Source organism: Cricetulus griseus, chromosome 2 (assembly GCF_003668045.3).
Source record: "Cricetulus griseus strain 17A/GY chromosome 2, alternate assembly CriGri-PICRH-1.0, whole genome shotgun sequence".
NCBI lineage: Eukaryota > Metazoa > Chordata > Mammalia > Rodentia > Cricetidae > Cricetulus > Cricetulus griseus.
Genome location: NC_048595.1, coordinates 371,380,216 through 371,397,446, shown reverse-complemented (window position 1 = coordinate 371,397,446; position 17,231 = coordinate 371,380,216). Strand labels below are relative to the sequence as shown.

Genomic DNA, 17,231 nt, shown 5'->3' with positions numbered 1-17,231 from the left:
GCCAGCCTGGCCTTTTAAAGCAGGACCAATCAGTAGGCTGGCCAGTGGTCTTCCACTATGGCAGGATGAACTCTATGGTTACTTCTACTGTAGGAAGCACAGCAGAAGTCCCCGGCAGGCAACAAATATGTACACCCAGGTCACACAGTAAAAGACTGTGGTCCAATGGTAACTCAAGTGTCTGAGTGGTCCGTGGTTCAAAGCAGGATTAACTAATGACCAGCTCAGGAGCTGTGGTGATATATTGTCTATGATCTAATAAAGCTTGTCTGGAAATCAGAATGCAAAGCTAGCCATAGTCATAGAAGCTGAGACTCTGGAGACAGAGGCAGATGGATCTCTGTGAATTCAAGGCCACTCTGGCTACATGAGAGTGAATTAGTCTAAAAGAAGAACAGCTCACGCCTTTAATCCCAGCACTAGAGAGAATATAAGGAGCTCAGTGCAGTCTCGGGAGCAGTCTGAGATTTTGTGGAGTGGTGCTGTCTGGAAATGCAGTCTGAGGTCTAGTGGATTGCCCCTTCAGTCTGAGCATTGATAGAGGTGAGAACTCTCTAGTGGCTGGTTGCTTTGCTTTTCTGATCTTGAGCTTGAACCCCAATATCTGTCTCTGGGTTTTATTATTTATGCTACAGGAGCTGTATCCCCCTACCCAGCCCCATGCTGGTTGCTCTCTGGGCCTGATATCTAAGCCTAAGAGATGAGAGAAACCCAAAGCCTCTCCGTGTGATGGTCATATATACCACACCAAATCTCAGAAGAGTCCTGGAAATACCTTATCACCCCATTTTCTGGATGAAGAAACTGAAGCACAAACAGAGCCAGCCCAGAGTATAACTTCCTATGTGTTTTCTCCTTACAGTAGCCAAGCCCACTAATGCATGGCAAACTCAGACAGTCCACCCCTCACCCAGAGTCTGCTTTATGGGATTCCTCCTCAGTCCCACCCAGAGCCCAGGGCTCTGGGGCCAGACGGGCATGGCGGGGGTGGGGGGGAGCTGGAGATCACGTCAGGAGCCAAGGCTCCATGCCAAGGTCCTGGGATGCACGTCAGAGGGGCCCAAGGAGCCACGGGAAAGAGCTCTGACCTGGCCTCAAGAGGTCATGTCCAAAATAGCTGGCCTTCACGGTGAGACGACTTGGCCTGGTGCACGTAGGCCTCTAGGCTCCAGCATTGCCAGGCTGCCCATAGAGGTCATGGCTATTTCTGGGCTAACATGGTGGTAAGACACAGCCCTGACACCCCCAAAGGGTTAGTGTGTGAGGGACAGCAGAGGCCCAGCTAAGCGAGAGCCCCAGGACACAGGTGGAAAAGACCTGGTCACTACAGATCCTTGACGAGCCAAGAGTGTTGTAGGCCTCACTCCCTCAGGCCTCCCTGTCCACAAGACCTTGGAACATCAGCTTGTTAGTCTCACATTCACCCACTGGCTTCATAGGTCACCACGCAGGCCAAGCCTATGCCAGGCATATGGGTGTCAAGGCAGCAGGCCTCCTCCCTGAGACAATGAAGTGACCACACCATGGGACTCTGCTGGCTGTCCACAGCTGCTGGGAATATGAGCTCACAGCAGGAGACTGGTGCCACCAGGCACATGCATCCCCCCACATCTGAGCACACAAACTACTTTCCTGGAGGCCACACACTGGCAGAGCCAGTACTGGCCCCTGAGTGTACAGCCTCTGTTGGGCCCTACTTATCCCTAAATCATTTCCTTCCCTTTAGCCTGGCCAGCCCCTGTGACATCATATGACACTTGGGGAAACTGAGGCAACTCAGAAAGACTTGACACTCATTCTCTAACCCCACATTAAAGATTTAGCAAGCATGCGGATGAGGGGACTTACCCCAGTGGCTGCCTCACATCCTTGCCTAGCCTCTGACTTCTGGGTATAGAACCTACTCCTCATACAGAAATCACCAGACTGGACCTCTGGCTGTTCCCTGCTACCTATCCCTAGTATGAGCTGTGTGACACTGAGTGGCATCCTCTACCTCTCTGTGCTCTGTCTGCTCATTTGTGAGATGGATGCTCTGGAAGCCTGGCCCTGATGGAGATGCCTTCAGTCTCCAGAATCTAAGAGACACCCCCCATTTCCCAGAGCCCTGCAAGCTGAGTCCCTAGAGCTTTGACTTTGGGCCAGGTCCCCCTACATTGAGGTTGGTACTCCTCCCAGGTTCTTCAGGAAACAGTCTAAGTAACTTCTCTTCTGCAGGACTTCTCAGAGTCCTCAATCTAGACATGGAGACCTCAGAGGCGAGACGGCCAATAGGCTTTCCAGAATGTGTCTGACACCAACTTAAGTACAATGGAATGATATAGAGGTCCAATGCAGCAACATCAAACTAGGTCACTCCATGCCCCATATTTGACACCCAGCAAGAAGGCACCAGCCATGGCTTATTGCTGTCCATGCCACTTCCTGGTCACCCTGCCTAAGCCAGCATGGCCAACTTCCCATACCCATAGAAGGAGTAGGTCACTTACTAAGTCCTGAGAGGTGACATGAACACTGAGCATACTGGACCTAGCAGCCTATGTGGTTATGTATAAACACCTTCCCAGCTCCCAGGATTAAGGTAAATTCCTCCCAGCATCTGGGGACCAATTGCAGGCTGGCCTTGCTGCGAGGGACCTGCAGGCACTTGGTGAACCACCCACATCCTCTGGGCTGCCTTCCCTCCTATGAGTCCCAACAGGAGTGGGTCAGAGACACCAAACCAGGTTTGAGGCAGATAGGGAGTCATGCACTGAAGGGGAGCCCAGCCCAGGACCATAGAGCAGGAAGGACCCAGTGCCCCAGAATGGCTCTCAGGGTAAGCTGGGACTTTTGCTCTATTTGGCATTACTGTGGCTGGGCAGTCATGATCAGCCAGACTTGCCGAGGCTCCCATTGAGCAAAGCTAGTCAAAGACTTGTAGAGGCAACACTGTTAGTACCTTGAGGACTACAAGCTAGGGAAAGAGTCCTTAGCTGCTCTTGTCATCACTAGACTCTGGGGATCCACAGGGCAGACATACAGAAGCAAGCACCCTGCACTGGCCACAAGGACAAAAAATAGGTCCCCCTCATGGTTCCAGGCTCACCACTGTGTTCACTCCGAGCTCCTCAAGCAGGAGGAGGGCAGCAGCCAAGGCCCAGCACCCTAGTTCCTAGCACCAAGCCTTTGTAAACTGAGTCCTATCACAACCACTAGGCAAAGCCAAGGGTACCTCAGTCCTTTCACAAATCCAGAACATATGCTCAGCAAGCCCTGAGGCGAGGCTGTTTTCAACGTCTCCTTTCCGATAAAATCAGTAACATGAAATTAACTACCTTATTTCATTATTTTTGTTTGCTTGTCTAAGGCAAGCCTTACTAGCAAAGGCTGTCCTGCAGTTCCCTATGTAGCTGAAGCTGACCTTGAATCCCTCCTACCTCCTAGCTCACAACTGCTGGTATTCCAGGCTTGCACCACCACACTTGACTGATGCTAACCATTTTAAAATGGATAGCCTCCCTCTGGGTATGCCAGGTATGGTGATACCTATCTGTAATCTCATCAGTTGGGAAGCTGAGGCAGGAGGATTTTCATGAGTATGAGACCAATCTGGGCTATATGGTAAATTTCAAATCAACCTAATCCAAGATGCTGTCCAAGACATCAAGACTCTGTCAATGATGATGCTGATGATGCTGATGATACTGATGATACTGATGATGCTGATGATGCTGATGATGCTGATGATGCTGATGATGCTGTCAATGATGCTCATGATGATGATGCTGATGATGATATTAATGTTGACGATGATGATGATGGCCAGGAAGATGGTTCAATCAGGAAAGTGCTTGCCACACAAGCATGAAGACCCGAGTTCAATATCTGGCATCCAGGGAGAAGTATGGCCACATCTGTTTGTTTTCTTAGCACTTGGAAGAAAGGGACAAGCAGATCCTGGGGGCAGCCAGCCTCGCCTACTTGGTGAGCTCCAGGCCCAGGGAGAGACTCTGCCTCAGAAAACAAGGTGGATGACTCCTGAAATACTAACTACACTCAAGGCTGATCCCTCTGGCCTACACACACAATGCAGAAAGCATGTGGTGACATGGTTGTTAGTACATTCACAGTATCAGGCAGTCATCACCATTCCCCAATTCCAGAATACCTTCATCACTACAGAAATGCTGCAGCCAAGTATGGCAGACATACCTGTATAATCGGCACTAAGGGGGCCAGCAAGATGGCTCAGCAGATAAAAGGTGTTTACTGCAAAACCTGATGACCTGAGTTCAATCCCTGGGATCCACATGGTGGAAGGAGGAAAACAACCCCTGCAAGATTTAATCAATTAATCAATCAATAATTGAATAAATAAATTTAACTAAAAATTTAAGGGGAATTTTGCTTTTAACTCTAGCACTCAGGCAGGTGAGTCTAGAGGACTGTTGCCAGTCTAAAGTCAGTCTCAGGTACACAGCAACACCCTTTCTCCAAATTCGAAAACTTAGAAGGCCTTGGGGCTGTAGCGCAGAGGCAAAGTACTTGTAGAGCTCTGGATACCACCACCCAGCACAGAGAGCAGTCACAAGCATTCACCTCTCCCCCTGACCCCCATCTGTGGTTCCCTGTCCTGGGATTCTCGGGATAAAAGGATCTCACATGGAACCACTGTGATATCTTTTCCCACACAAAGATGTCTTCAAAGAACTCTCTTCTAGCATGCCAGTGTTTCATTCCTTCTATTAGCTGAATAATATTCCACTGCAGGAACATACCATGCTTTTATCTAGTCCTCAGTTAAGAGACATTTAGATCGTTTTGAGCCCAAGCTGGGGACAGTGCTGAATGTTGCAGGGGTAGGAGAGGTAGGACATGCCCCCCCATTTGTTCTGTGAGATGCTGGGGTCCAGGAGCACTGTAACAGACACCCTGGAAGGGACCAGGAAGCCTAGGACTAAGTCCAGGCAGGGAAGTGGGTCATGGGAACAGGGGCAGGATGACAGAATCCAGCCCATACTTGGGGGCACTGGGTCAGCCCCTTCCTAGGTCTAGTGGAGTTGTGGCACCATGCAAGGTAAAATGCAGGCTGCTGCCATGGAAGAGGCGTGAGGTAAACTGAGAGAGGAGGCTGGAAGTCCTAGAGGGCCACTGGGCAATGGGGACCTCAGAAGAGCCCAGCTCTCTCCCCCCTGAGAACAGGAAATGTTTGTCTAAGCATTTGAAAAGCTGCAACACAACTGGATAAGTAAAGCAAGCCCAAGGCTGGTTAATGAGCTCATTTGGACAGAACCAGTAGCAGACAGTGCTGACTCCTGGGAGAGTTTGGCAGCTAAGTGTCTCCAGCTGAAGGAGCCTGAGCACTGGGTTAGGAGGAAGAAGAGGAAACTTGGCCAGTCATTGTCTACTCATATAGGCCTTCAAAGAGTCTACCCAACTGTGTAGTGGGTTAGACATCCCCAGGATCAGCTCATCTGGGGACTGTTCGATGCACTCCAACAGGACAATGACAGACATGCCATGCACACTTCTGTTAACAAAAGAGTGAATGGTGGGGGCCCATGGGGGAACCCAGAAGAAGCAAAGGTAGTAATGAAGGCCCACTGTGACATAAGTAAGAGAGCACCTACAGTGAAAGTCAGCTTGGGCTAGTACTCAGCTCTCAGAGTCACCATGGTCATCATCCAGGACTGTCCCAGAATCCAGCACAAGATGAGGACACAACTCCAGACTGAGAACAGCCCGGGAAGATGGACAGATGAGATGCCAAGCCATCTGCCTGAGAGACAGGACTCCTGAAGCAGGGCAACCCCTGCTTCAGGGGTTGGTAGCTCCATATGAGCATCCTGGGTCTTCCATCTTCCCCAACACACCTCAGTAAGACCATGACCACCTCTGCTCAGTCCTCCAGCTGCCCTCACAACCCGGAAGGAAAGCCCCAGAACCTGTGACTATCCTCTGGCCTCTGGCCTCCCAGCACACAGCTCTCCTCCTTTGCACCTGCCTTCCAGCTGTATCTGCAAACTGCCAAGCACAGTGCAGCCTCCAGGCCTTTGCTCTGGCCTCGCTGCTTAGTGGCCCTCTCTGCCTCTCCATGCCTCCTCCTCATCACTCGAACCTCAGGTCTGTGGACTCTTGGGCTAACACCTGTCTATCAGCACTGTCTGACCTGTGATCACCACTCTTGCCTGTCAGTCTGTCTCCCCACTGAGTGAGAGCCACACTGAGGCTCTTTGCTTGTCTACCTGATTCTGAACATTGCATATATCAATAGATATATACAAATGCAGCAAGTTCCCTGTCAGATCTAAGCAGGGTGGGGACTACATACCCCATACGCCAGGCCTAGCCAGGACCTTGTAGCCAGTGAAGTAGAAGACTGATGGCAGGCTTGTCCCTTCCTGCCAAACCTCCCAACCCCAGAGCCTGAAACAAAGATAGGGAAAATCTAAAGTCACCACTCTGGACCACCTAGAAAAGGAAGGCTCCAACCCCAGGATGCCCTCACCAAGATTACTCATGGTCCCCCCAGAAGACAGCACATGCTAAGAAAGAACCAGATTTACCTATGGATGGGATCATAAAGCAAGGAAGCTGAGTGCACAGGACCGAGTGAACTGAGGTGTGCATGCAGCTGGTGGAACCAGGGTGCCAATGCAAGACTGCAACATCAAATGTGGCAGCAGCAGGGGCCATACAGGTTTCCTAGGCACTCCCCCTTCCCTAACTGCTAGAGGCCTATTATCCCCACATGGGCTGTGAACAACAGCTGGGGCAGCCTACAACTGGTGCCAGCCAGCCCCTAGAGAAGGGAGTTCCTGGCATTTTCTACGACTGCCCGGTGACTCTTCAGCAATATCTAGTCAGTGCTCAATGGGGGCTGGCACTGGTGGGGAACAAGCATGACCCAGTACTTCTGAACACAGTGTTTCCTCCATGACAAAGGGGAGGTGAAGGGCACGGGGCAGGTGGGCTTCTTGTGCATGTCTATCCTGACTCCACTCTGTCCACCTGGCTTCATGGAGACAGCCAATCCTTTTCCCGTCATGCCACAGTCTCTGCGGTGGGGTACTCTCAGTCCAGGGCTGCGTGAGGCTGAATCACAGGGCAGCATGTCGCAGTGTACACAGCAGTGCTTTGGACCTGCCAGCCCTCCTGGAACAGTCAGTGGCCACCACTGTGCCCAGGAACAGCTTCTGTTTTCACTCAGACTGGCCCAGTTCTCATGTTCACTCCCTTCAGCACAGGACAGTCTTGGAGGATATATGTCTGGGAAATCCCAGCACATCTAGGCTTTGGACAGGGTCTTAAGCCATAGCCTCCCCAACTGGGAGGGGAGGAACTGAGGATGAGGGAGCTGTACCTTGACCTCCCCATAGCTGGCTGGGGCAGGGATGTATGACCCCAGGGCCCACCCAACTCCCCAAGGCAGGAAGGAAGCCAGGACAGGCACAAGGCTGCCAAGAACTCAGGCCACAGGTCCCACAGGGTTCAAGGTCCCTCCTGGGGCAGGGCAGACCCAGCTGGCAGCGTCTGTGGGAACAGTCCCCAGGCCCTGTCAGTCACACTTAGGCTAGCTACTAGACAGTGAAGCTGCCACAAATGCCAGGGTATCTGGACATGCATGGCCTAAACCCTGGGCCTAAATAGCCAGGCTAATGAGCTGATAGGGAATTCTGAGGAAGAAGCAAAGAGGGATCTGTAGGGCCATAACCACCAGGAATGGTGCTATTTGTGTCTCAAGATCTCTCTGCTCCTCTCTCCTCTACCCTCAGCCCCATGTCTGAGATGTCAGCTTCTCACTCCCAGGGGCCCCTGCCCTCCCAAAGGCCACATCCTCTTCTTTTAAGCTCTCTTCAGTTCCCTGCCCTGCCCCTAGATCACTCCTCGACACAGCCTCCACCTGGTGGTCTATGCAATGTTAAGAGTCCCCACCAGCTCTCAAGACCCCACACACATTACACAGACCACCCTGGGCTGGAGTCCAAGTGGCTTTGCCTGTGTCCTGTAAGTCTTGAGAGCAGGGGCAATTGGGCTCCCTTTGGGTGGGGGAGGGGTAGGTGGAGAGGGGACAGGCAGACAGATTGCCCCTGGATGACTGGCTCAACCCTACTTCGGCCCAAATATCCAGCTCCCAGCCCTGCCTAGTTCTGTTCTCCTGGCTCCCTGCCCCCCTTGCTCTACCAGGGGACTCCACAGCACAGACCCCAAGCCACTGGCTGTCCTCACAAGCCTGCTGGGGCCCCTGGGGACAGCCCTTCCGGTGACTTCCTGCCAGGGAGTCTGGGGGAGGGTAAATAAGCCCTCCAGATGGCTTCCTGCACTGGGTAGTCGTGGGAACTGGGGCTAGTGGGAGGAGACAGAGAAGCAGGGAAGCAAGGAGGCCTGCTTCACATCAGCAGAGGCCTCCCAGTGTCCCCAAACAGAGGCTTCACACCTACTGATAGGGAAGGAAACTGAGGGCCTGACAGTCAAATGACAGCAGAGAGCAGCAGCAGGACCTCCCATGAGCTAATCACATCCCCCATCACTGAGAGAACAGGAACCACGAGCCACAGCTGTGCTGGGTTACACACACACACACACACACACACACACACACACACACACACACACACACACCCATCCACCCACCGACCCCCACCACCACCCACCACCACCCCCCCACCACCACCACCACCACCACCCCGGAGGCTCCCCTCTCTGGTTCATCATAAACAAAGGGACCAAGAGCTGGGTCAGACCACTCTGCAAAGATATACCAACAGCCTGACTTCTGCTTTACACTGCCACTTCCCAACTGTGCCACCTGCTGGAGGCCAGCCACAGAAGGCAGCTTGCTGCCTAAGAAAATGGGAGTGGGGTGGAGTGAGGTAGTTAGAGCAGCCACTCCTGGTTACCTTGAGGATTAAAGAGGTACCCTGGACTAGTGCCCACCACCAACCCAAAAGGGCTCAGGTAATGTGGGCTTCACCCCACTAGCCTCTCCCTCCATACCATGATACCACCACCTCCCAGAAGCCCATCTGACTACCAGGGAAGAGAGGAATACTCTTCCTGCCACACAACCTCTAGGTCATAGAGTAACACGCCCCAGGAAGGTAATTATTGTCCCCTGTAATCCTGCTCAGTTTGTGTGGGACGCTCTAGGACAGGACCACCCCCTCTACTTTTCTATGAAGCCATTGTAGACCAGGACAGCTTCCAGGAGACCTGGGGAGGCAGAACAAGGCCAAGGCCTGAATCCTCATCCTCCATACAGTGGCAATAGGATGATGTGGGCTCAGGGCCAGGAGATGGGACTAAAAGATTCACACAGTGCCCAAATGCACGTCCCTAGCTGTCTAGAACGTCCATTATAAATGGGGGGGCAGGGAAACAGGCAATAAACAACAATCCTTCCAGACCCAGGGACCAGAGGCCCACTGTCAAGGCCATGGGAAAGTTCAAGTGCAATGCTGGCATCCTGTTCCTGTAGAGCTGAGCATTAAATGGACGGCCAGCATCCAAGGAAACTCTTCCCTAGGCTTTTTACAACAAACATGACCAAATCTACAGCCTGACCAATGAATGACCAATGGGCTTTAATTGTTGCCCTCTTCTGTGTGAGCTCTGAAGCCACGGCAGGTCCACACCAACCCCAAGAAAGGGAAATCAAAGCACCAGCAGACAGCACCTCCACAGGCTGTAGGCCTACAAGAGAGCAGGGGTGTAATTATCTATGGACATCCGATCCAGTTGCAGCAGCCCAGCTCAGGTAGCCAGGAAACAGCACCCAGGCCAGCTTTGTACTGACATGCCACCAATCTACTATGGGGGCCTGTGTTCCCCTCCAACTCCTAACTGCAAATATGAAAACTGAAGCCAGAAAGGGCAGGGCAGGCAGAGATTCATCCAAGATCAGTATATTCAGGGCCATGCCTAAGTTCCCCAAGGCCAGTGGAGGGGGCAGGGACGTCACTGGGGAGGGACAACTGGGAGTCCTAGGCACCTCTAAGCTCTGCACAGCAATTCCCAGCACATGTTAGGTCTCTGGGGCAGCCAGCCAGAGGAAGGCTGACCCTGGAGGAGGGGCCTCAGTGTTGCCCTGACAGGGAGATTAGAGGGAACTGCTTGCCTTGGCAGAGTTTCAGGACCAGTGGGCATTGCCAGAGAGGGCTGCCAAAAAGGAGAGGCATCCTCTCTAGAGCACAGGCAGCAGGGAGCAGCAAGTGACACTGTGAGCCACTGCAGAAGCCATGATGGATGGGTCAGGAGGGCTTGATCCTGGGTGGCACAGGGGATCCTCCAAACACAGCTGAACTTCTTCCGGGAATCCTGAGTCACAGGAAGGCTCAGGCAGAGTGCAGTGGGAGCCCTGGTCCCATGGGAAGGGGACATGACAGGCAAGCCTGCCTGCTGCAGTTGGCCTACCTCCTCTTCTGGGCCAGTCCAGGCTTTGATTGTGTCTGGTAAACCCAAGGCTTTGTGAACAGGCTTCCACAGGATTCCACAGATCCCAGGAGGGGAAAGAGATAGAGAAGCTGGGGAAAGAAGGTCCACAAGATGCCACAGAGAGGAAACTGAGGCCCAATGGAGCCTTCTAGCTAGTAAATGGTCATCTCTCTAGCTAGTAAATGGTCATCTCCTTGCTACACAAAGAGACTGAGGCAGCCTGGTCAGCTAGACCTGTAGTGCCCTGACCCTGCTTTCCCAGTTAGACCTGTGCCAGCTTAACAGTCCTCCACTCTTCTGAATGTCCTCCAGATGCCTTGCTGCCAAGGGCCTAAAGAAATCCTCGGCCCATAGATCAGGCTCCAGCCCACCAGCATTGCTCTAGAGCATTCTGTGGCTCCTGCTGCCCATCACTGATTCCAAGAAGAAACTGAGGAATAAAAACACAGTACTCTGAGGTCCAGGCAACCAACCTCTCATCTGGAGCCACCTTTGAAAGAATGTTAGGCCCCTGAGGGTATGTGCTTCAAACCATACGATCAGTCAGGGATGCTTCTGACCCACAGCCTGTCATGGGTCTGGTCCAGCCTTAGATCTTCAGTAAGCAAATACTTACCTGAAGGCCACCCACTAGGGAACCTGAACCCTCACCCATCTTCCAGACCCTGATCACTGGCCCATTAAGCCCCTTGTACCTGCAAGGACCCAGTAGCCTCTGCCTGTGCCTCAAGCTGGCCCTGTCTAGGGCCTCCAGCCCAGCATGGCCAGGCAGGCCTCCTCCATCCCTCCCTAGTCTGCATGGACTACCCAGGGTCGGGAAGAGCAAGCAACCAAGGTAGAAACTAAGCAGACTGGAGCCAAAGGGCAGGGCAGCAGGAGGGGCTGATTTCTGTAATATAATTTCCTAGACCCCTCTGGCCCCAGTGGCAGAGGACAGTAATACCTCACTGTAGTACCATGACAGGTCACTTCCTTTAGAAGGGCAAACAGCAGTCTGGAAAGACCGGGTGGGTTACCCCACTGTGGTGCTAAGGCTTGGAGGCAGGATCCCTCTTTCTAAATGCCTACCCTGAGCCTCACTTCACCCACACCAACAACCCCCAGGTCTATCCCCCCAGATATCTAGATCATGGGATTCAAAAGCCATTTGACCTGAGGATGTGACAGCCTTGCTGAACCACACACCTCAGGCTCTGCAGCAGGTAAAGGGTATGTCTTTCTGTGGCAGGCACCACCCAGAACTGTGTCAGGAAGAACCATACACTCAGGCTAGCAAAACCCCTGTTTGCCCCTGCTTTGTAAAACAGGCTATCATGCCTGCCTCCCCAGATGACATTGGTCCAAACATTCATGTTGACGCTGGAGGGAAGTGGCAGGAATGTACACAACAGCTGGCTCACTAGAGTGAGAAAGACAGAACCCAGAGGCAGCCCACTGCTGGTCACCAGTCTCATCCAGTAAACACCTGTCTCCCTAGCTGGGTCCCTAGTAGATCCTTGGTAGTCTTGAGACAAGTGTCAGGCCCCTGGCTCAGTACCCTGGCTCCATCCATCAGCTGAACACTGGCTGTAACATGTAGCTGAAGAGACATTGAAGTTCATGCCCAAACTGATCCAGCCAAGCTAGGGTCACCTGTCCCACCACCTCTGACCCACTCCTACTGGCCACTCTCAAGCAAGTGTGACCTTTACCCTCCATGTTGGGGCACCAGCACACCAGGAACAGCCACACTGTGGGCACCCACACTCTGCTAAGTCCATGGACAATGAGAACCTGGCTGCCTGCTGGGAATTCAACTGCACACACCCAGGAATCTTGGAGTTGTCTGTTTCTGAGGTCCCCAACCTGACAATGAGAACCCCTGCTCTACCACAAACCCATCCCCAGAAAACAGCATAATACCACAGTGGTGGGCCAGGTCTCTAGCCCTAGATGGCAATGTCCAAATCCCTGCTCAACTAGCAGGGTGCCCTAGGCACATTCCCGTACTTCTAGGTCCTATAGAGCTGTAGGACAGGCTAATAGCCCCACAGTCTGGGTGAAAGCAAGGAGAAAGATGTCCAAAGGGCCTTGTGGTCACCACTAATGTCACCAGACACTACTAAAGAGCCCCCTCCTTTACTGGAACCTTCCCCAGCACCTGGCCATGCAGTGACAGGGCTTCCACACAAGGCCAAAAATCAGCCCCTGCTCTGGGCAAGGCAGAAGTGATCTACAACAGCTGGGCCAGGATGCTGAGTGGTCTGGAGTAAAGACCACACAGCATCATCCTGACTCTTGTGGCACACTCCACAGACTCAACACACATGTGTGAGTCACCAAGGCCTCTTGTGGGAGACAGGCAGGTGGGCATCAGGGAGCCCATGTGCTTTGAACTTCAGGGAAGGGTGGAGCTTCCCACGGAAGATGACTGTATACACACACTGTCACCCCAGTGTTCCTTTCAAAGGCTCTGGGGAAAGACCTGAGTGCTAATGCTGCCAGGCTGAGAGCTCCATGCCACGTGGTCACTGAGTGGTCAACAGAGCTCCTGAATCTCAGTTCTGTCATTACGGTGACAGCAGAGACCCCTCTAGGCCACCGTCTTTACTAGACTAGCAGCCTGTTCCTTGTCTGAATGGTCGCTGGCCTACCAGCCTTGGCCCAGGTCAAAATGATTATGATGAGATTTTGGCATGCTGGCCTGAGGCATCCTTTGATAGGAGACACACGCCCTCTATCAGGTGAACACCTATAGAGCCTTCATAACCCCTCAGCCCCATTCTCTCCCTCAGACCCTCAACTATGCTTCATTACCCTATTCACCGTGATATAGCTTAGGGCTGCATTGTTGGTGGCCCCAGGACCATCAGCAGCCCCTCTGTGTCACACCACCTGAAGGGCCAGCCTGTCCAATTGGGGGATACAGGGTAGGATTTTTACATGTACATTGCCAACCTAAGATCAGCCCAGTCCACTACGCTCCAGGTCTGAAAGGTCCGCCAGACCACACCACACCACAGCCCTGTGGTGGCGCACGCCTTTAGTCCCAGCACTCAAGAGGCAGAGACAGGTGGATCTCTGTGAGTTCAAGGCCAGCCTGATCTACAGAGGGAATTCTGGGACAGCCAGAGCTACACAGAGAAACCCTGTCTTGGAAATAAAGGGAAGGAAAGAAGGGAAGGGAAGGGTAGAGAAGGGAAGGGTAGAGAAGGGAAGGGGGAAGGGAGAAAAGAGAGAGGGAGAGAGAAATTAGGAAGCTCTGGGGGTATGTACCTCAAACCATACAATCAGGGGTGCTTCTGATCCACAGCCAGGCATGGGTCTGGTCCAGCCTCACACAGTAACACATGTAGATGCTGAAGAAGCCACTGTGGGCAGGGAATGTGCGGGGACCAGAGAAGCAGAACAGTAAAGGTGGCTAGGGTGGAGTGAGTGGGCTGGGATATTTTTTTTGTAGGAGGTGACCTCACAAGCAACAGGTATGAAGAGCAGCCCAGACAAAGGATGCAGCATGGATGGCCGTAAGTGAGAACCACAGCACACCATTCAATCACATCTATTACATTCAGCTCTTTGGGAGCAAGGCAAGGCCAGAGGCTTGGGGAAATAATCATTGCTCTGCCAGCTCCAGGTCCAGCAGCTCCTGGCTCTGCCCCTGGACAGATGCCAATGGGACACTACTTCACCTTCCTAGTGCCTCACCATCACCATCGGGCATCAGGAGGCTTGTGTCATCCTAGAGGCCAGCTCTGTGCACTATCCCAACATCACGGCAGTGAGATCAAGCAGGCAACTTGGCAGTGCTCACACCCCAGGCACTGCCAAGTCTGAGTCAGTGAGTGCCAGCTCCCCTGGCCAGAGGTCCTTCTGTCATTTCCAGCCACCACCATGCAAGCTATGGGTCTATGGAAGAGAACCTCCTTCATTCTCCTTCTGACACAGCAACCACATGGGCTGATCACCTTCAGCCAAGCCTTGTTCTGGCAGGAGACACTGGGGAAAGTCCTCCCCGAGTTGGCAGGGAAGAGGTCCTGGTAGGTTCCTATTTCAGCATCAATGACCCATCTATCCAGACTGCTTGCTTTGGCCCTATCCATCAGACACCAGGATCCTAGGCTTACCATCAGCACCTCCGAGTCAAGCACCAGGCCTGGCCAAGAGAGGTGGCCAGATCCTTCTTGAGGGGGCATTTAGGAACATTCCCATGGCATTAGAGCAACCTCCCATTCACAGTAAGAGTGCAGGGGCAGATGGAAGGGGCCCCAAGGCCTCCCTTGGTACAGGCCACAGGTTCCATGAGTTGCCTGCACTCTCCCCATTGCAGGCTCTGATAAGGCCCACATCTGTTACTGTGGTTTATAATCTTGTGGGAGGATTTGAGGTCACAGGCACTGTGTGCAGTGACTTCTACCTGGTCAGCACCAACCAAGGAGTCCACACTGCACTGACCTCCACACCAGGGCTCTAGGAAGCTTCCTCCACATCACACAGCCAAAGAGAGGTGCACCACTTAGCCATGGGACACAGCACACTGTGACAACCGCTGGGAACACACTTAGCCCCTCAAGGATGGGGTCAGAAGAATGGTCACTCTACCTGCCTTGGAGCTAACCATGTCACCTAATCCATGCTTGCAGGTCCCTGCCAGGAGACCTCCGGCCCATCAGGAGTCACCTGCTTAACCCGGCTGCACCTGAACAGGCTGCAACACCCCTGCTCATGCTGCAGCACCCATGGATAATGAGGTGCTGTCCCACCTGGACTGGGCTAGGATGCTGAGCCCAGGACTTGGTTCCCTAGGGATCCATGACCTGGTGCCCAGCTTCCAAGGGTGACCCACTGATATCCACGGGGGAGGCAGAGAAGGCTATGGAGTTCTATGCTCCAAGCTATGCAGAGAAGGAAACTGAGGGGGTGCCAATTCTGGAGAGGGACCTTGGGGAAGATGAAAACCGGGCAGATGTTAGGGGAATCTTCTGCACCCCTAGAAATGGGAGCAGTCACCCCTTCCACCATGCAAGTCTGGTCGACACAGCGAGGAAACAGCTGGCTACATCCCCACGCCTGGCCTCCCTGCGGCTCCGGCCCTGCACGTGGCAGCCACCAGCTGGGTTCACGCAGGGGCGGCAGCGGGGTGCGGCCCCCGCCGGGAGCAAACACTCAGGCCGGTACTCGCTCCCGCCTGCGCGGCCCCGAGGCGGCGCCCCCGCCGACGGCCCCCTGCGCGCCCCCGCCCGAGCGGCGCGGTGGAGACTGACCTGGCGGTCCGGGCGCCGACGCCGGCACAACGCGGAGGGCTCGGCAAGAGCGCGCACAGGGGCGCGGTCTCGGCGCCGTCAGGACGTGTGCGCGCGAGGGCGCGGCCTCGGCGTCGCCGTCTCGGTGCGCGTACCGGGTCACGTGGGGGCACAGCCCAATGGGAGAGCCCCTGTGCGCGCTGTCGCAGGCGCGCGCGCCTCTACCAGGTCTGGGGGCACCCACTAAGGACCAATCTGGTCGACTGTTTGTACCATGATACCTAGGCAGCTCAGGCCAGAGAGGCTCCTCGGACCTTCTAGAGCCCTCCTGTTTCCCTTAGGTCTTGTAAAGCAAAGTCCCTCGTCCAAGGAAAAGTTGGCTGGTGCACAGAACAGCAGGCAACAGCCATCAAGCCTGGGAACCTATGATCAGGTCGAATTTGAGACCCCTTTGTGCTAAGTGGATTCTGGGGGTGAGGCGCCTCTGAGAACGGGCTGGGAGACTTGCTCCCCTACCTGGATTGTCCCCTACCTCTGTGCTAGATGTCCTGCCCAGCCTGTGGAACCTTCAAGATTCACCCTTCAAAGTGCCACAATCCTGTGCCCCTGTGCACCAATCCAACCAATCAAATGTCCAGATTGTTGTCTTCCCTGCTCCAAAGTCACCCATTCACCCACTCTTCCTCAGTCACAGGAGAGACACTAGAAAGCTAAAGTGAGGACCCTCTGTGCAACATCCTACAAGGACACCAGGACACTGGTGAAGGACAGATACCCCACCTTGTCCTCAGGCTACCTAACCTGGTCCCCAGCTACTGTCACCTCACCCTCTCCAAAAGCCCTTCCGGGAATACGTTAGCTGTCTTCATATCTCAGGGTCCTCTATGTGGTGTATTTCATCAAATAGCCACAGAGAGGTCAAGACAATGGTCCTAGGAGAAAGAACAAGCCCCCAGCTCTTCTGTGAATTCAGTACCTGTTTCAGCATCTCACAAAACATCTCATCATAGGGCTGTGTGTCTTTGAGTTGCTGGAGGAAGGGGTGTTTGTTGTTTTGTTTTGGTTTTGGTTTTTCAAGACCGGGTTTCTCTGTGTAGCCTTGGCTGTTGTGGAACTCGGGCTTGTAGGCCAGGCTGGCCTCAAACTCATAGAGATCAGCCTGCCTGTGCCTCCCAAGTGCTGGAATTAAAGGTGTGTGCCACCACCGCCCGGTAAGTTGCTTATTTTTAAAACTGACTTACTCTCACCTGTACAGCACCCTCCTCCTTACTTTCCCCCAATTCTTCCCTTCTTCTCCTACCCAAAGCTTCAGGTATTTTATATCAGCATTTTTGCTGGGGACAGTGATTGGGTTTGTCTTTCATTCGGCCTCTGGAAGCCTAGGGTTTCCATTGCACCCAGGCCCTAGCAGCCAGTGGCCAGGAGGAGACACCAACCTGATGGATTCCAGCCCATGCTTCTTCAGACACTTCCAATGCCAGACCATGTGCTCAAACCCAAAGTCCCAAAAGAATACCTCCTTCAGTGGAGGAAGCTCTGCAGCCTTGTTTTATAGACGCCCCGGCAGAAGCTCAGGGGATGCTGAGTGACCTCGAT

General features: G+C 53.5%; 1 protein-coding gene across 2 annotated transcripts in view; it reads right to left on the bottom strand.

Moving 5' to 3' along the window:
- The window catches only part of Ptp4a3 (protein tyrosine phosphatase 4A3), a 33,063-nt gene extending 17,313 nt beyond the window's left edge, over positions 1 to 15,750 (bottom strand). The window contains exon 1 of one of the 2 annotated variants that reach the window (XM_027403797.2): positions 15,657 to 15,750. The gene's annotated coding sequence lies outside the window, so the exon portion shown is untranslated. Of the gene's footprint in view, positions 1 to 4,194; positions 4,445 to 15,656 lie in introns of those variants that run through there. The other variant, XM_027403800.2, reaches the window with a different exon arrangement.
- Between the last annotated feature and the right edge of the window lie 1,481 nt (positions 15,751 to 17,231).